The sequence below is a fragment of the Pseudophryne corroboree genome, chromosome 4 (genome assembly GCF_028390025.1).
Source record: "Pseudophryne corroboree isolate aPseCor3 chromosome 4, aPseCor3.hap2, whole genome shotgun sequence".
NCBI classification, from domain to species: Eukaryota; Metazoa; Chordata; class Amphibia; order Anura; family Myobatrachidae; genus Pseudophryne; species Pseudophryne corroboree.
Window position 1 is genome coordinate 62,884,135 of NC_086447.1, and position 18,607 is coordinate 62,902,741.

Here is an 18,607-nt window from a genome sequence, read left to right on the forward strand (position 1 = left end):
GAATCTGTGTTTCCTCATTGAAATAAAAGTTATCATATGATACCTACAGTATCCTTGAAATCTATACAGCAAGGTATAATTGTTATCTTTGCTCCGTGCTCTGAGTTTAACCTTAGAACAGTGGAAGTAGTAGAACTTGAGTACTATGCAGAACAGCAATCGCTCGGTATCAAAACACACCAACTCAGAGGGGATGTAGCTCAGTGTTAGAGCGCATGCTTTGCATGTATGAGGCCCCGGGTTCAATCCCGGCATTTTCATGTTTTGCAAAATATAGATTCTTACTTATCTGTATGTAACCTCTTCAGAAGAGCCCAAGACCAACAAATGCATGAATGCACTCTACAGTAATGGGCAAGAATTAACACCAATTATAAAAAATAATTGATCATTCTATTAAATGTGATGTAGCTCAGTGGTAGATTATATTCTGTGGATACTGTGTTTCCTTATTTATCCAGCAGTTACCATATCATACCTACTGACATTCTCCAAACACTGATGTCAAGTATATGGTAATTATGAAACAGAGTTTTAATTTCACTGGGAAATGTACTATAAAAGCAGTAGTTTCATAAAAGAACAAATCACACGATACAGCAAAACTAATTGATTAAGAAGGACAGACATCTTTAAACACATTGTGAACCTATGGAGGATGGATTTGGGCTTGAATGTCAAGTAATTAGTGATCAATCAATGCATGAAAAGATAAACACATATCAACTCTGTACAAAATACCTGGTGAAGCCTTAGTCAGCAATGCCCAGGAGGCAGTCATAGCCTGCATCCTATGTGCCCTTCTTCCAAGTTCTGACACTGCTGATAAAACAGAATGTAAGACTGTCCTCTACTTGGCAATACTTGATCAATATCCATGCCATTCATTACATAAGGAAGGGGATTCTGATGATAACCCAGACTCCGGTAAAGAAGTCTAACAGCAATTTAAAGTGTGGAATGATCATCTACTTGCATCCTCATCAGCTGTGGAAATTATGGTGTCCTTGAACTCTGGCAAAGTCTAATGGTTTTTATTGCTATATACTCGGAGATGACCCTTAGAACACTAGAAAATAGTAGAACTTAAGTACAATGCAAAGCTGCAATCGAATGAGTGCCATACTTTTTCACAGGGGATGTAGCTCAGTGGTAGAGCGCATGCTTTACATGTAGGAGGCCCCGGGCTCAATCCCCGGCATCTCCATGTTTTGCAAAATGTAGATTCTTTCTTAACTCTATGTAACCTCTCCAGATCAACAAATGCATTAAAAAACTCTAGAGAAATTGGAAAAGTTTCAATCAAACTATGAAAAATTATTGACCAGTCTATAAAATGTGATGTTGCTCAGTGGTAGATTATATTCCCCAGAATCTGTGTTTCCTCATTGAAATAAAAGTTATCATATGATACCTACAGTATCCTTGAAATCTATACAGCAAGGTATAATTGTTATCTTTGCTCCGTGCTCTGAGTTTAACCTTAGAACAGTGGAAGTAGTAGAACTTGAGTACTATGCAGAACAGCAATCGCTCGGTATCGCACCACACCAACTCCAGGGGGATGTAGCTCAGTGGTAGAGCACATGCTTTGCATGTATGAGGCCCCGGGTTCAATCCCCGGCATCTCCATGTTTTGCAAAATATAGATTCTTACTTATCTGTATGTAACCTCTTCAGAAGAGCCAAAGACCAACAAATGCATGAATGTACTCTACAGTAATGGGCAAGAATTAACACCAATTATGAAAAATAATTGATCATTCTATTAAATGTGATGTAGCTCAGTGGTAGATTATATTCTGTGGATACTGTGTTTCCTTATTTAACCAGCAGTTACCATATCATACCTACTGACATTCTCCAAACACTGATGTCAAGTATATGGTAATTATGAAACAGAGTTTTAATTTCACTGGGAAATGTACTATAAAAGCAGTAGTTTCATAAAAGAACACATCACACGATACAGCAAAACTAATTGATTAAGAAGGACAGACATCTTTAAACACATTGTGAACCTATGGAGGATGGATTTGGGCTTGAATGTCAAGTAATTAGTGATCAATCAATGCATGAAAAGATAAACACATATCAACTCTGTACAAAATACCTGGTGAAGCCTTAATCAGCAATGCCCAGGAGGCAGCCATAGCCTGCATACTATGTGCCCTTCTTCCAAGTTCTGACACTGCTGATAAAACAGAATGTAAGACTGTCCTCTACTTGGCAATACTTGATCAATATCCATGCCATTCATTACATAAGGTAGGGGATTCTGATGATAACCCGGACTCCGGTGAAGAAGTCTAACAGCAATTTAAAGTGTGGAATGATCATCTACTTGCATCCTCATCAGCTGTGGAAATTATGGTGTCCTTGAACTCTGGCAAAGTGTAATGGTTTTTATTGCTTTATACTCGGAGATGACCCTTAGAACACTAGAAAATAGTAGAACTTGAGTACAATGCAAAGCTGCAATCGAATGAGTACCACACTTTTTCACAGGGATGTAGCTCAGTGGTAGAGCGCATGCTTCGCATGTATGAGGCCCCGGGTTCAATCCCCAGCATCTCCATGTTTTGCAAAATCTAGATTCTTTCTTAACTCTATGTAACCTCTCCAGATCAACAAATGCATTAAAAAAACTCTAGAGAAATTGGAAAAGTTTCAATCAAACTATGAAAAATTATTGACCAGTCTATAAAATGTGATGTTGCTCAGTGGTAGACTATATTCCCCAGAATCTGTGTTTCCTCATTGAAATAAAAGTTATCATATGATACCTACAGTATCCTTGAAATCTATACAGCAAGGTATAATTGTTATCTTTGCTCCGTGCTCTGAGTTTAACCTTAGAACAGTGGAAGTAGTAGAACTTGAGTACTATGCAGAACAGCAATCCCTCGGTATCACAACACACCAACTCAGAGGGGATGTAGCTCAGTGGTAGAGCGCATGCTTTGCATGTATGAGGCCCCGGGTTCAATCCCCGACATCTCCATGTTTTGCAAAATATAGATTCTTACTTATCTGTATGTAACCTCTTCAGAAGAGCCCAAGACCAACAAATGCATGAATGCACTCTACAGTAATGGGCAAGAATTAACACCAATTATGAAAAATAATTGATCATTCTATTAAATGTGATGTAGCTCAGTGGTAGATTATATTCTGTGGATACTGTGTTTCCTTATTTAACCAGCAGTTACCATATCATACCTACTGACATTCTCCAAACACTGATGTCAAGTATATGGTAATTATGAAACAGAGTTTTAATTTCACTGGGAAATGTACTATAAAAGCAGTAGTTTCATAAAAGAACAAATCACACGATACAGCAAAACTAATTGATTAAGAAGGACAGACATCTTTAAACACATTGTGAACCTATGGAGGATGGATTTGGGCTTGAATGTCAAGTAATTAGTGATCAATCAATGCATGAAAAGATAAACACATATCAACTCTGTACAAAATACCTGGTGAAGCCTTAGTCAGCAATGCCCAGGAGGCAGTCATAGCCTGCATACTATGTGCCCTTCTTCCAAGTTCTGACACTGCTGATAAAACAGAATGTAAGACTGTCCTCTACTTGGCAATACTTGATCAATATCCATGCCATTCATTACATAAGGTAGGGGATTCTGATGATAACCCAGACTCCGGTGAAGAAGTCTAACAGCAATTTAAAGTGTGGAATGATCATCTACTTGCATCCTCATCAGCTGTGGAAATTATGGTGTCCTTGAACTCTGGCAAAGTGTAATGGTTTTTATTGCTTTATACTCGGAGATGACCCTTAGAACACTAGAAAATAGTAGAACTTGAGTACAATGCAAAGCTGCAATCGAATGAGTACCACACTTTTTCACAGGGGATGTAGCTCAGTGGTAGAGCACATGCTTCGCATGTATGAGGCCCCGGGTTCATTCCCCAGTATCTCCATGTTTTGCAAAATGTAGATTCTTTCTTAACTCTATGTAACCTCTCCAGATCAACAAATGCATTAAAAAAAACTCTAGATAAATTGGAAAAGTTTCAATCAAACTATGAAAAATTATTGACCAGTCTATAAAATGTGATGTTGCTCAGTGGTAGATTATATTCCCCAGAATCTGTGTTTCCTCATTGAAATAAAAGTTATCATATGATACCTACAGTATCCTTGAAATCTATACAGCAAGGTATAATTGTTATCTTTGCTCCGTGCTCTGAGTTTAACCTTAGAACAGTGGAAGTAGTAGAACTTGAGTACTATGCAGAACAGCAATCGCTCGGTATCAAAACACACCAACTCAGAGGGGATGTAGCTCAGTGGTAGAGCGCATGCTTTGCATGTATGAGGCCCCTGATTCAATCCCTAACATCTCCATGTTTTGCAAAATATAGATTCTTACTTACCTGTATGTAACCTCTTCAGAAGAGCCCAAGACCAACAAATGAATGAATGCACTCTACAGTAATGGGCAAGATTTAACACCAATTATGAAAAATAATTGATCATTCTATTAAATGTGATGTAGCTCAGTGGTAGATTATATTCTGTGGATACTGTGTTTCCTTATTTAACCAGCAGTTTCCATATCATACCTACTGATATTCTCCAAACACTGATGTCAAGTATATGGTAATTATGAAACAGAGTTTTAATTTCACTGGGAAATGTACTATAAAAGCAGTAGTTTCATAAAAGAACAAATCACACGATACAGCAAAACTAATTGATTAAGAAGGACAGACATCTTTAAACACATTGTGAACCTATGGAGGATGGATTTGGGCTTGAATGTCAAGTAATTAGTGATCAATCAATGCATGAAAAGATATACACATATCAACTCTGTACAAAATACCTGGTGAAGCCTTAGTCAGCAATGCCCAGGAGGCAGTCATATCCTGCATACAATGTGCCCTTCTTCCAAGTTCTGACACTGCTGATAAAACAGAACGTAAGACTGTCCTCTACTTGGCAATACTTGATCAATATCCATGCCATTCATTACATAAGGTAGGGGATTCTGATGATAACCCAGACTCCGGTGAAGAAGTCTAACAGCAATTTAAAGTGTGGAATGATCATCTACTTGCATCCTCATCAGCTGTGGAAATTATGGTGTCCTTGAACTCTGGCAAAGTGTAATGGTTTTTATTGCTTTATACTCGGAGATGACCCTTAGAACACTAGAAAATAGTAGAACTTGAGTACAATGCAAAGCTGCAATCGAATGAGTACCACACTTTTTCACAGGGATGTAGCTCAGTGGTAGAGCGCATGCTTCGCATGTATGAGTCCCCGGGTTCAATCCCCGGCATCTCCATGTTTTGCAAAATCTAGATTCTTTCTTAACTCTATGTAACCTCTCCAGATCAACAAATGCATTAAAAAAACTCTAGAGAAATTGGAAAAGTTTCAATCAAACTATGAAAAATTATTGACCAGTCTATTAAATGTGATGTTGCTCAGTGGTAGACTATATTGCCCAGAATCTGTGTTTCCTCATTGAAATAAAAGTTATCATATGATACCTACAGTATCCTTGAAATCTATACAGCAAGGTATAATTGTTATCTTTGCTCCGTGCTCTGAGTTTAACCTTAGAACAGTGGAAGTAGTAGAACTTGAGTACTATGCAGAACAGCAATCGCTCGGTATCACAACACACCAACTCAGAGTGGATGTAGCTCAGTGGTAGAGCGCATGCTTTGCATGTATGAGGCCCCGGGTTCAATCCCCGGCATCTCCATGTTTTGCAAAATATAGATTCTTACTTATCTGTATGTAACCTCTTCAGAAGAGCCCAAGACCAACAAATGCATGAATGCACTCTACAGTATTGGGCAAGAATTAACACCAATTATGAAAAATAATTGATCATTCTATTAAATGTGATGTAGCTCAGTGGTAGATTATATTCTGTGGATACTGTGTTTCCTTATTTAACCAGCAGTTACCATATCATACCTACTGACATTCTCCAAACACTGATGTCAAGTATATGGTAATTATGAAACAGAGTTTTAATTTCACTGGGAAATGTACTATAAAAGCAGTAGTTTCATAAAAGAACAAATCACACGATACAGCAAAACTAATTGATTAAGAAGGACAGACATCTTTAAACACATTGTGAACCTATGGAGGATGGATTTGGGCTTGAATGTCAAGTAATTAGTGATCAATCAATGCATGAAAAGATAAACACATATCAACTCTGTACAAAATACCTGGTGAAGCCTTAGTCAGCAATGCCCAGGAGGCAGTCATAGCCTGCATACTATGTGCCCTTCTTCCAAGTTCTGACACTGCTGATAAAACAGAATGTAAGACTGTCCTCTACTTGGCAATACTTGATCAATATCCATGCCATTCATTACATAAGGTAGGGGATTCTGATGATAACCCAGACTCCGGTGAAGAAGTCTAACAGCAATTTAAAGTGTGGAATGATCATCTACTTGCATCCTCATCAGCTGTGGAAATTATGGTGTCCTTGAACTCTGGCAAAGTGTAATGGTTTTTATTGCTTTATACTCGGAGATGACCCTTAGAACACTAGAAAATAGTAGAACTTGAGTACAATGCAAAGCTGCAATCGAATGAGTACCACACTTTTTCACAGGGGATGTAGCTCAGTGGTAGAGCGCATGCTTCGCATGTATGAGGCCCCGGGTTCATTCCCCAGTATCTCCATGTTTTGCAAAATGTAGATTCTTTCTTAACTCTATGTAACCTCTCCAGATCAACAAATGCATTAAAAAAAACTCTAGATAAATTGGAAAAGTTTCAATCAAACTATAAAAAATTATTGACCAGTCTATAAAATGTGATGTTGCTCAGTGGTAGATTATATTCCCCAGAATCTGTGTTTCCTCATTGAAATAAAAGTTATCATATGATACCTACAGTATCCTTGAAATCTATACAGCAAGGTATAATTGTTATCTTTGCTCCGTGCTCTGAGTTTAACCTTAGAACAGTGGAAGTAGTAGAACTTGAGTACTATGTAGAACAGCAATCGCTCGGTATCGAACCACCCCAACTCAAAGGGGATGTAGCTCAGTGTTAGAGTGCATTCTTTGCATGTATGAGGCCCTGGGTTCAATCCCCGGCATCTCCATGTTTTGCAAAATATAGATTCTTACTTATCTTTATGTAACCTCTTCAGAAGAGCCAAAGACCAACAAATGCATGAATGCACTCTACAGTAATGGGCAAGAATTAACACCAATTATGAAAAATAATTGATCATTCTATTAAATGTGATGTAGCTTAGTGGTAGATTATATTCTGTGGATACTGTGTTTCCTTATTTAACCAGCAGTTACCATATCATACCTACTGACATTCTCCAAACACTGATGTCAAGTATATGGTAATTATGAAACAGAGTTTTAATTTCACTGGGAAATGTACTATAAAAGCAGTAGTTTCATAAAAGAACAAATCACACGATACAGCAAAACTAATTGATTAAGAAGGACAGGCATCTTTAAACACATTGTGAACCTATGGAGGATGGATTTGGGCTTGAATGTCAAGTAATTAGTGATCAAACAATGCATGAAAAGATAAACACATATCAACTCTGTACAAAATACCTGGTGAAGCCTTAGTCAGCAATGCCCAGGAGGCAGTCATAGCCTGCATACTATGTGCCCTTCTTCCAAGTTCTGACACTGCTGATAAAACAGAATGTAAGACTGTCCTCTACTTGGCAATACTTGATCAATATCCATGCCATTCATTACATAAGGTAGGGGATTCTGATGATAACCCAGACTCCGGTGAAGAAGTCTAACAGCAATTTAAAGTTTGGAATGATCATCTACTTGCATCCTCATCAGCTGTGGAAATTATGGTGTCCTTGAACTCTGGCAAAGTGTAATGGTTTTTATTGCTTTATACTCGGAGATGACCCTTAGAACACTAGAAAATAGTAGAACTTGAGTACAATCCAAAGCTGCAATCGAATGAGTACCACACTTTTTCACAGGGGATGTAGCTCAGTGGTAGAGCGCATGCTTCGCATGTATGAGGTCCCGGGTTCAATCCCCGGCATCTCCATGTTTTGCAAAATGTAGATTCTTTCTTAACTCTATGTAACCTCTCCAGATCAACAAATGCATTAAAAAAAACTCTAGAGAAATTTGAAAAGTTTCAATCAAACTATGAAAAATTATTGACCAGTCTATAAAATGTGATGTTGCTCAGTGGTAGATTATATTCCCCAGAATCTGTGTTTCCTCATTGAAATAAAAGTTATCATATGATACCTACAGTATCCTTGAAATCTATACAGCAAGGTATAATTGTTATCTTTGCTCCGTGCTCTGAGTTTAACCTTAGAACAGTGGAAGTAGTAGAACTTGAGTACTATGCAGAACAGCAATCGCTCGGTATCAAAACACACCAACTCAGAGGGGATGTAGCTCAGTGGTAGAGCGCATGCTTTGCATGTATGAGGCCCCGGGTTCAATCCCTAACATCTCCATGTTTTGCAAAATATAGATTCTTACTTACCTGTATGTAACCTCTTCAGAAGAGCCCAAGACCAACAAATGAATGAATGCACTCTACAGTAATGGGCAAGATTTAACACCAATTATGAAAAATAATTGATCATTCTATTAAATGTGATGTAGCTCAGTGGTAGATTATATTCTGTGGATACTGTGTTTCCTTATTTAACCAGCAGTTTCCATATCATACCTACTGATATTCTCCAAACACTGATGTCAAGTATATGGTAATTATGAAACAGAGTTTTAATTTCACTGGGAAATGTACTATAAAAGCAGTAGTTTCATAAAAGAACAAATCACACGATACAGCAAAACTAATTGATTAAGAAGGACAGACATCTTTAAACACATTGTGAACCTATGGAGGATGGATTTGGGCTTGAATGTCAAGTAATTAGTGATCAATCAATGCATGAAAAGATATACACATATCAACTCTGTACAAAATACCTGGTGAAGCCTTAGTCAGCAATGCCCAGGAGGCAGTCATATCCTGCATACAATGTGCCCTTCTTCCAAGTTCTGACACTGCTGATAAAACAGAACGTAAGACTGTCCTCTACTTGGCAATACTTGATCAATATCCATGCCATTCATTACATAAGGTAGGGGATTCTGATGATAACCCAGACTCCGGTGAAGAAGTCTAACAGCAATTTAAAGTGTGGAATGATCATCTACTTGCATCCTCATCAGCTGTGGAAATTATGGTGTCCTTGAACTCTGGCAAAGTGTAATGGTTTTTATTGCTTTATACTCGGAGATGACCCTTAGAACACTAGAAAATAGTAGAACTTGAGTACAATGCAAAGCTGCAATCGAATGAGTACCACACTTTTTCACAGGGATGTAGCTCAGTGGTAGAGCGCATGCTTCGCATGTATGAGGCCCCGGGTTCAATCCCCGGCATCTCCATGTTTTGCAAAATCTAGATTCTTTCTTAACTCTATGTAACCTCTCCAGATCAACAAATGCATTAAAAAAACCTCTAGAGAAATTGGAAAAGTTTCAATCAAACTATGAAAAATTATTGACCAGTCTATAAAATGTGATGTTGCTCAGTGGTAGATTATATTCCCTAGTATCTGTGTTTCCTCATTGAAATAAAAGTTATCATATGATACCTACAGTATCCTTGAAATCTATACAGCAAGGTATAATTGTTATCTTTGCTCCGTGCTCTGAGTTTAACCTTAGAACAGTGGAAGTAGTAAAACTTGAGTACTATGCAGAAGAGCAATCGCTCGGTATCAAAACACACCAACTCAGAGGGGATGTAGCTCAGTGGTAGAGCGCATGCTTTGCATGTATGAGGCCCCGGATTCAATCCCTAACATCTCCATGTTTTGCAAAATATAGATTCTTACTTACCTGTATGTAACCTCTTCAGAAGAGCCCAAGACCAACAAATGAATGAATGCACTCTACAGTAATGGGCAAGATTTAACACCAATTATGAAAAATAATTGATCATTCTATTAAATGTGATGTAGCTCAGTGGTAGATTATATTCTGTGGATACTGTGTTTCCTTATTTAACCAGCAGTTTCCATATCATACCTACTGATATTCTCCAAACACTGATGTCAAGTATATGGTAATTATGAAACAGAGTTTTAATTTCACTGGGAAATGTACTATAAAAGCAGTAGTTTCATAAAAGAACAAATCACACGATACAGCAAAACTAATTGATTAAGAAGGACAGACATCTTTAAACACATTGTGAACCTATGGAGGATGGATTTGGGCTTGAATGTCAAGTAATTAGTGATCAATCAATGCATGAAAAGATATACACATATCAACTCTGTACAAAATACCTGGTGAAGCCTTAGTCAGCAATGCCCAGGAGGCAGTCATATCCTGCATACAATGTGCCCTTCTTCCAAGTTCTGACACTGCTGATAAAACAGAACGTAAGACTGTCCTCTACTTGGCAATACTTGATCAATATCCATGCCATTCATTACATAAGGTAGGGGATTCTGATGATAACCCAGACTCCGGTGAAGAAGTCTAACAGCAATTTAAAGTGTGGAATGATCATCTACTTGCATCCTCATCAGCTGTGGAAATTATGGTGTCCTTGAACTCTGGCAAAGTGTAATGGTTTTTATTGCTTTATACTCGGAGATGACCCTTAGAACACTAGAAAATAGTAGAACTTGAGTACAATGCAAAGCTGCAATCGAATGAGTACCACACTTTTTCACAGGGATGTAGCTCAGTGGTAGAGCGCATGCTTCGCATGTATGAGGCCCCGGGTTCAATCCCCGGCATCTCCATGTTTTGCAAAATCTAGATTCTTTCTTAACTCTATGTAACCTCTCCAGATCAACAAATGCATTAAAAAAACTCTAGAGAAATTGGAAAAGTTTCAATCAAACTATGAAAAATTATTGACCAGTCTATTAAATGTGATGTTGCTCAGTGGTAGACTATATTCCCCAGAATCTGTGTTTCCTCATTGAAATAAAAGTTATCATATGATACCTACAGTATCCTTGAAATCTATACAGCAAGGTATAATTGTTATCTTTGCTCCGTGCTCTGAGTTTAACCTTAGAACAGTGGAAGTAGTAGAACTTGAGTACTATGCAGAACAGCAATCGCTCGGTATCACAACACACCAACTCAGAGTGGATGTAGCTCAGTGGTAGAGCGCATGCTTTGCATGTATGAGGCCCCGGGTTCAATCCCCGGCATCTCCATGTTTTGCAAAATATAGATTCTTACTTATCTGTATGTAACCTCTTCAGAAGAGCCCAAGACCAACAAATGCATGAATGCACTCTACAGTATTGGGCAAGAATTAACACCAATTATGAAAAATAATTGATCATTCTATTAAATGTGATGTAGCTCAGTGGTAGATTATATTCTGTGGATACTGTGTTTCCTTATTTAACCAGCAGTTACCATATCATACCTACTGACATTCTCCAAACACTGATGTCAAGTATATGGTAATTATGAAACAGAGTTTTAATTTCACTGGGAAATGTACTATAAAAGCAGTAGTTTCATAAAAGAACAAATCACACGATACAGCAAAACTAATTGATTAAGAAGGACAGACATCTTTAAACACATTGTGAACCTATGGAGGATGGATTTGGGCTTGAATGTCAAGTAATTAGTGATCAATCAATGCATGAAAAGATAAACACATATCAACTCTGTACAAAATACCTGGTGAAGCCTTAGTCAGCAATGCCCAGGAGGCAGTCATAGCCTGCATACTATGTGCCCTTCTTCCAAGTTCTGACACTGCTGATAAAACAGAATGTAAGACTGTCCTCTACTTGGCAATACTTGATCAATATCCATGCCATTCATTACATAAGGTAGGGGATTCTGATGATAACCCAGACTCCGGTGAAGAAGTCTAACAGCAATTTAAAGTGTGGAATGATCATCTACTTGCATCCTCATCAGCTGTGGAAATTATGGTGTCCTTGAACTCTGGCAAAGTGTAATGGTTTTTATTGCTTTATACTCGGAGATGACCCTTAGAACACTAGAAAATAGTAGAACTTGAGTACAATGCAAAGCTGCAATCGAATGAGTACCACACTTTTTCACAGGGGATGTAGCTCAGTGGTAGAGCGCATGCTTCGCATGTATGAGGCCCCGGGTTCATTCCCCAGTATCTCCATGTTTTGCAAAATGTAGATTTTTTCTTAACTCTATGTAACCTCTCCAGATCAACAAATGCATTAAAAAAAACTCTAGATAAATTGGAAAAGTTTCAATCAAACTATAAAAAATTATTGACCAGTCTATAAAATGTGATGTTGCTCAGTGGTAGATTATATTCCCCAGAATCTGTGTTTCCTCATTGAAATAAAAGTTATCATATGATACCTACAGTATCCTTGAAATCTATACAGCAAGGTATAATTGTTATCTTTGCTCCGTGCTCTGAGTTTAACCTTAGAACAGTGGAAGTAGTAGAACTTGAGTACTATGTAGAACAGCAATCGCTCGGTATCGAACCACCCCAACTCAAAGGGGATGTAGCTCAGTGTTAGAGTGCATTCTTTGCATGTATGAGGCCCTGGGTTCAATCCCCGGCATCTCCATGTTTTGCAAAATATAGATTCTTACTTATCTTTATGTAACCTCTTCAGAAGAGCCAAAGACCAACAAATGCATGAATGCACTCTACAGTAATGGGCAAGAATTAACACCAATTATGAAAAATAATTGATCATTCTATTAAATGTGATGTAGCTTAGTGGTAGATTATATTCTGTGGATACTGTGTTTCCTTATTTAACCAGCAGTTACCATATCATACCTACTGACATTCTCCAAACACTGATGTCAAGTATATGGTAATTATGAAACAGAGTTTTAATTTCACTGGGAAATGTACTATAAAAGCAGTAATTTCATAAAAGAACAAATCACACGATACAGCAAAACTAATTGATTAAGAAGGACAGGCATCTTTAAACACATTGTGAACCTATGGAGGATGGATTTGGGCTTGAATGTCAAGTAATTAGTGATCAATCAATGCATGAAAAGATAAACACATATCAACTCTGTACAAAATACCTGGTGAAGCCTTAGTCAGCAATGCCCAGGAGGCAGTCATAGCCTGCATACTATGTGCCCTTCTTCCAAGTTCTGACACTGCTGATAAAACAGAATGTAAGACTGTCCTCTACTTGGCAATACTTGATCAATATCCATGCCATTCATTACATAAGGTAGGGGATTCTGATGATAACCCAGACTCCGGTGAAGAAGTCTAACAGCAATTTAAAGTTTGGAATGATCATCTACTTGCATCCTCATCAGCTGTGGAAATTATGGTGTCCTTGAACTCTGGCAAAGTGTAATGGTTTTTATTGCTTTATACTCGGAGATGACCCTTAGAACACTAGAAAATAGTAGAACTTGAGTACAATCCAAAGCTGCAATCGAATGAGTACCACACTTTTTCACAGGGGATGTAGCTCAGTGGTAGAGCGCATGCTTTGCATGTATGAGGTCCCGGGTTCAATCCCCGGCATCTCCATGTTTTGCAAAATGTAGATTCTTTCTTAACTCTATGTAACCTCTCCAGATCAACAAATGCATTAAAAAAAACTCTAGAGAAATTTGAAAAGTTTCAATCAAACTATGAAAAATTATTGACCAGTCTATAAAATGTGATGTTGCTCAGTGGTAGATTATATTCCCCAGAATCTGTGTTTCCTCATTGAAATAAAAGTTATCATATGATACCTACAGTATCCTTGAAATCTATACAGCAAGGTATAATTGTTATCTTTGCTCCGTGCTCTGAGTTTAACCTTAGAACAGTGGAAGTAGTAGAACTTGAGTACTATGCAGAACAGCAATCGCTCGGTATCAAAACACACCAACTCAGAGGGGATGTAGCTCAGTGGTAGAGCGCATGCTTTGCATGTATGAGGCCCCGGGTTCAATCCCTAACATCTCCATGTTTTGCAAAATATAGATTCTTACCTGTATGTAACCTCTTCAGAAGAGCCCAAGACCAACAAATGAATGAATGCACTCTACAGTAATGGGCAAGATTTAACACCAATTATGAAAAATAATTGATCATTCTATTAAATGTGATGTAGCTCAGTGGTAGATTATATTCTGTGGATACTGTGTTTCCTTATTTAACCAGCAGTTTCCATATCATACCTACTGATATTCTCCAAACACTGATGTCAAGTATATGGTAATTATGAAACAGAGTTTTAATTTCACTGGGAAATGTACTATAAAAGCAGTAGTTTCATAAAAGAACAAATCACACGATACAGCAAAACTAATTGATTAAGGAGGACAGACATCTTTAAACACATTGTGAACCTATGGAGGATGGATTTGGGCTTGAATGTCAAGTAATTAGTTATCAATCAATGCATGAAAAGATAAACACATATCAACTCTGTACAAAATACCTGGTGAAGCCTTAGTCAGCAATGCCCAGGAGGCAGTCATATCCTGCATACTATGTGCCCTTCTTCCAAGTTCTGACACTGCTGATAAAACAGAACGTAAGACTGTCCTCTACTTGGCAATACTTGATCAATATCCATGCCATTCATTACATAAGGTAGGGGATTCTGATGATAACCCAGACTCCGGTGAAGAAGTCTAACAGCAATTTAAAGTGTGGAATGATCATCTACTTGCATCCTCATCAGCTGTGGAAATTATGGTGTCCTTGAACTCTGGCAAAGTGTAATGGTTTTTATTGCTTTATACTCGGAGATGACCCTTAGAACACTAGAAAATAGTAGAACTTGAGTACAATGCAAAGCTGCAATCGAATGAGTACCACACTTTTTCACAGGGGATGTAGCTCAGTGGTAGAGCGCATGCTTCGCATGTATGAGGCCCCGGGTTCATTCCCCAGTATCTCCATGTTTTGCAAAATGTAGATTCTTTCTTAACTCTATGTAACCTCTCCAGATCAACAAATGCATTAAAAAAAACTCTAGATAAATTGGAAAAGTTTCAATCAAAATATGAAAAATTATTGACCAGTCTATAAAATGTGATGTTGCTCAGTGGTAGATTATATTCCCCAGAATCTGTGTTTCCTCATTGAAATAAAAGTTATCATATGATACCTACAGTATCCTTGAAATCTATACAGCAAGGTATAATTGTTATCTTTGCTCCGTGCTCTGAGTTTAACCTTAGAACAGTGGAAGTAGTAGAACTTGAGTACTATGCAAAACAGCAATCGCTCGGTATCGAACCACACCAACTCAAAGGGGATGTAGCTCAGTGGTAGAGCGCATGCTTTGCATTTATGAGGCATTGGGTTCAATCCACGGCATCTCCATGTTTTGCAAAATATAGATTCTTATTTATCTGTATGTAACCTCTTCAGAAGAGCCAAAGACCAACAAATGCATGAATGCACTCTACAGTAATGGGCAAGAATTAACACCAATTATGAAAAATAATTGATCATTCTATTAAATGTGATGTAGCTCAGTGGTAGATTATATTCTGTGGATACTGTGTTTCCTTATTTAACCAGCAGTTACCATATCATACCTACTGACATTCTCCAAACACTGATGTCAAGTATATGGTAATTATGAAACAGAGTTTTAATTTCACTGGGAAATGTACTATAAAAGCAGTAGTTTCATAAAAGAACAAATCACACGATACAGCAAAACTAATTGATTAAGAAGGACAGACATCTTTAAACACATTGTGAACCTATGGAGGATGGATTTGGGCTTGAATGTCAAGTAATTAGTGATCAATCAATGCATGAAAAGATAAACACATATCAACTCTGTACAAAATACCTGGTGAAGCCTTAGTCAGCAATGCCCAGGAGGCAGTCATATCCTGCATACTATGTGCCCTTCATCCAAGTTCTGACACTGCTGATAAAACAGAACGTAAGACTGTCCTCTACTTGGCAATACTTGATCAATATCCATGCCATTCATTACATAAGGTAGGGGATTCTGATGATAACCCAGACTCCGGTGAAGAAGTCTAACAGCAATTTAAAGTGTGGAATGATCATCTACTTGCATCCTCATCAGCTGTGGAAATGATGGTGTCCTTGAACTCTGGCAAAGTGTAATGGTTTTTATTGCTTTATACTCGGAGATGACCCTTAGAACACTAGAAAATAGTAGAACTTGAGTACAATGCAAAGCTGCAATCGAATGAGTACCACACTTTTTCAGAGGGGATGTAGCTCAGTGGTAGAGCGCATGCTTTGCATGTATGAGGCCCAGGGTTCAATCCCCAGCATCTCCATGTTTTGCAAAATGTAGATTCTATCTTAACTCTATGTAACCTCTCCAGATCAACAAATGCATTAAAAAAAACTCTAGAGAAATTGGAAAAGTTTCAATCAAACTATGAAAAATTATTGACCAGTCTATAAAATGTGATGTTGCTCAGTGGTAGATTATATTCCCAGGAATCAGAGTTTCCTCATTGAAATAAAAGTTATCATATGATACCTACAGTATCCTTGAAATCTATACAGCAAGGTATAATTGTTATCTTTGCTCCGTGCTCTGAGTTTAACCTTAGAACAGTGGAAGTAGTAGAACTTGAGTACTATGCAGAACAGCAATCGCTCGGTATCTAACCACACCAACTCAAATGGGATGTAGCTCAGTGGTAGAGCGCATGCTTTGCATGTATGAGGCCCTGGGTTCAATCCCCGGCTTCTCCATGTTTTGCAAAATATAGATTCTTACTTATCTGTATGTAACCTCTTCAGAAGAGCCAAAGACCAACAAATGCATGAATGCACTCTACAGTAATGGGCAAGAATTAACACCAATTATGAAAAATAATTGATCATTCTATTAAATGTGATGTAGCTCAGCGGTAGATTATATTCTGTGGATACTGTTTCCTTATTTAACCAGCAGTTACCATATCATACCTACTGACATTCTCCAAACACTGATGTCAAGTATATGGTAATTATGAAACAGAGTTTTAATTTCACTGGGAAATGTACTATAAAAGCAGTAGTTTCATAAAAGAACAAATCACACGATACAGCAAAACTAATTGATTAAGAAGGACAGACATCTTTAAACACATTGTGAACCTATGGAGGATGGATTTGGGCTTGAATGTCAAGTAATTAGTGATCAATCAATGCATGAAAAGATAAACACATATCAACTCTGTACAAAATACCTGGTGAAGCCTTAGTCAGCAATGCCCAGGAGGCAGTCATAGCCTGCATACTATGTGCCCTTCTTCCAAGTTCTGACACTGCTGATAAAACAGAATGTAAGACTGTCCTCTACTTGGCAATACTTGATCAATATCCATGCCATTCATCATTCATTATATAAGGTAGGGGATTCTGATGATAACCCAGACTCCGGTGAAGAAGTCTAACAGCAATTTAAAGTGTGGAATGATCATCTACTTGCATTCTCATCAGCTGTGGAAATTATGGTGTCCTTGAACTCTGGCAAAGTGTATTGGTTTTTATTGCTTTATACTCGGAGATGACCCTTAGAACACTAGAAAATAGTAGAACTTAAGTACAATGCAAAGCTGCAATCGAATGAGTACCACTCTATTTCACAGGGGATGTAGCTCAGTGGTAGAGCGTATGCTTTGTATGTATGATTCCCTGGGTTCAATCCCCGGCATCTCCATGTTTTGCAAAATGTAGATTCTTTCTTAACTCTATGTAACCTCTCCAGATCAACAAATGCATTAAAGAACTCTAGAGAAATTGGAAAAGTTTCAATCAAACTATGAAAAATGATTGACCAGTCTATAAAATGTGATGTTGCTCAGTGGTAGATTATATTCCCCAGAATCTGTGTTTCCTCATTGAAATAAAAGTTATCATATGATACCTACAGTATCCTTGAAATCTATACAATAAGGTATAATTGTTATCTTTGCTCCATGCTCTGAGTTTAACCTTAGAACAGTGGAAGTAGTAGAACTTGAGTACTATGCAGAACAGCAATCACTCGGTAAAAAAACACACCAACTCAAAGAGGATGTAGCTCAGTGGTAGAGCGCATGCTTTGCATGTATGAGCCCCTTGGTTCAAACCCCAGCATCTCCATGTTCTGCATAATATAAATTCTTACTTATCTGTATGTAACCTCTTCAGAAGAGCCCAAGACCAACAAATGCATGAATGCACCCTACAGTAATGGGCAAGAATTAACACCAATTATGAAAAATAATTTATCATTCTATTAAATGTGATGTAGCTCAGTGGTAGATTATATTCTGTGGATACTGGGTTTCCTTATTTAACCAGCAGTTACCATATCATACCTACTGACATTCTCCAAACACTGATGTCAAGTATATGGTAATTATGAAACAGAGTTTTAATTTCACTGGGAAATGTACTATAAAAGCAGTAGTTTCATAAAAGAAAAAATCACACGATACAGCAAAACTAATTGATTAAGAAGGACAGACATCTTTAAACACATTGTGAACCTATGGAGGATGGATTTGGGCTTGAATGTCAAGTAATTAGTGATCAATCAATGCATGAAAAGATAAACACATATCAACTCTGTACAAAATACCTGGTGAAGCCTTA

General features: G+C 37.7%; 21 non-coding genes across 21 annotated transcripts; all 21 read left to right on the forward strand.

Moving 5' to 3' along the window:
• Window positions 1-1,135: 1,135 nt before the first annotated feature.
• TRNAV-UAC (transfer RNA valine (anticodon UAC)) lies at window positions 1,136-1,207 on the forward strand. The gene has a single exon. It is a non-coding gene; the product is annotated as a tRNA-Val (tRNA).
• Window positions 1,208-1,560: 353 nt separating this feature from the next.
• TRNAA-UGC (transfer RNA alanine (anticodon UGC)) lies at window positions 1,561-1,632 on the forward strand. Its single transcript has one exon. It is a non-coding gene; the product is annotated as a tRNA-Ala (tRNA).
• Window positions 1,633-2,506: 874 nt separating this feature from the next.
• TRNAA-CGC (transfer RNA alanine (anticodon CGC)) lies at window positions 2,507-2,578 on the forward strand. The gene has a single exon. It is a non-coding gene; the product is annotated as a tRNA-Ala (tRNA).
• Window positions 2,579-2,932: 354 nt separating this feature from the next.
• On the forward strand, window positions 2,933-3,004 carry TRNAA-UGC (transfer RNA alanine (anticodon UGC)). Its single transcript has one exon. It is a non-coding gene; the product is annotated as a tRNA-Ala (tRNA).
• Window positions 3,005-3,879: 875 nt separating this feature from the next.
• On the forward strand, window positions 3,880-3,951 carry TRNAA-CGC (transfer RNA alanine (anticodon CGC)). Its single transcript has one exon. It is a non-coding gene; the product is annotated as a tRNA-Ala (tRNA).
• Window positions 3,952-5,252: 1,301 nt separating this feature from the next.
• Window positions 5,253-5,324, forward strand: TRNAA-CGC (transfer RNA alanine (anticodon CGC)). Its single transcript has one exon. It is a non-coding gene; the product is annotated as a tRNA-Ala (tRNA).
• Window positions 5,325-5,678: 354 nt separating this feature from the next.
• On the forward strand, window positions 5,679-5,750 carry TRNAA-UGC (transfer RNA alanine (anticodon UGC)). Its single transcript has one exon. It is a non-coding gene; the product is annotated as a tRNA-Ala (tRNA).
• Window positions 5,751-6,625: 875 nt separating this feature from the next.
• On the forward strand, window positions 6,626-6,697 carry TRNAA-CGC (transfer RNA alanine (anticodon CGC)). The gene has a single exon. It is a non-coding gene; the product is annotated as a tRNA-Ala (tRNA).
• A 355-nt stretch (window positions 6,698-7,052) lies between these two features.
• Window positions 7,053-7,124, forward strand: TRNAA-UGC (transfer RNA alanine (anticodon UGC)). Its single transcript has one exon. It is a non-coding gene; the product is annotated as a tRNA-Ala (tRNA).
• Window positions 7,125-7,999: 875 nt separating this feature from the next.
• On the forward strand, window positions 8,000-8,071 carry TRNAA-CGC (transfer RNA alanine (anticodon CGC)). The gene has a single exon. It is a non-coding gene; the product is annotated as a tRNA-Ala (tRNA).
• A 355-nt stretch (window positions 8,072-8,426) lies between these two features.
• Window positions 8,427-8,498, forward strand: TRNAA-UGC (transfer RNA alanine (anticodon UGC)). Its single transcript has one exon. It is a non-coding gene; the product is annotated as a tRNA-Ala (tRNA).
• Window positions 8,499-9,372: 874 nt separating this feature from the next.
• TRNAA-CGC (transfer RNA alanine (anticodon CGC)) lies at window positions 9,373-9,444 on the forward strand. Its single transcript has one exon. It is a non-coding gene; the product is annotated as a tRNA-Ala (tRNA).
• Window positions 9,445-10,745: 1,301 nt separating this feature from the next.
• Window positions 10,746-10,817, forward strand: TRNAA-CGC (transfer RNA alanine (anticodon CGC)). Its single transcript has one exon. It is a non-coding gene; the product is annotated as a tRNA-Ala (tRNA).
• Window positions 10,818-11,171: 354 nt separating this feature from the next.
• On the forward strand, window positions 11,172-11,243 carry TRNAA-UGC (transfer RNA alanine (anticodon UGC)). The gene has a single exon. It is a non-coding gene; the product is annotated as a tRNA-Ala (tRNA).
• An 875-nt stretch (window positions 11,244-12,118) lies between these two features.
• TRNAA-CGC (transfer RNA alanine (anticodon CGC)) lies at window positions 12,119-12,190 on the forward strand. The gene has a single exon. It is a non-coding gene; the product is annotated as a tRNA-Ala (tRNA).
• A 355-nt stretch (window positions 12,191-12,545) lies between these two features.
• TRNAA-UGC (transfer RNA alanine (anticodon UGC)) lies at window positions 12,546-12,617 on the forward strand. The gene has a single exon. It is a non-coding gene; the product is annotated as a tRNA-Ala (tRNA).
• Window positions 12,618-13,492: 875 nt separating this feature from the next.
• On the forward strand, window positions 13,493-13,564 carry TRNAA-UGC (transfer RNA alanine (anticodon UGC)). The gene has a single exon. It is a non-coding gene; the product is annotated as a tRNA-Ala (tRNA).
• Window positions 13,565-13,919: 355 nt separating this feature from the next.
• On the forward strand, window positions 13,920-13,991 carry TRNAA-UGC (transfer RNA alanine (anticodon UGC)). The gene has a single exon. It is a non-coding gene; the product is annotated as a tRNA-Ala (tRNA).
• An 871-nt stretch (window positions 13,992-14,862) lies between these two features.
• Window positions 14,863-14,934, forward strand: TRNAA-CGC (transfer RNA alanine (anticodon CGC)). The gene has a single exon. It is a non-coding gene; the product is annotated as a tRNA-Ala (tRNA).
• Window positions 14,935-16,236: 1,302 nt separating this feature from the next.
• TRNAA-UGC (transfer RNA alanine (anticodon UGC)) lies at window positions 16,237-16,308 on the forward strand. Its single transcript has one exon. It is a non-coding gene; the product is annotated as a tRNA-Ala (tRNA).
• A 1,307-nt stretch (window positions 16,309-17,615) lies between these two features.
• On the forward strand, window positions 17,616-17,687 carry TRNAT-UGU (transfer RNA threonine (anticodon UGU)). The gene has a single exon. It is a non-coding gene; the product is annotated as a tRNA-Thr (tRNA).
• The last annotated feature ends 920 nt before the right edge of the window (window positions 17,688-18,607 follow it).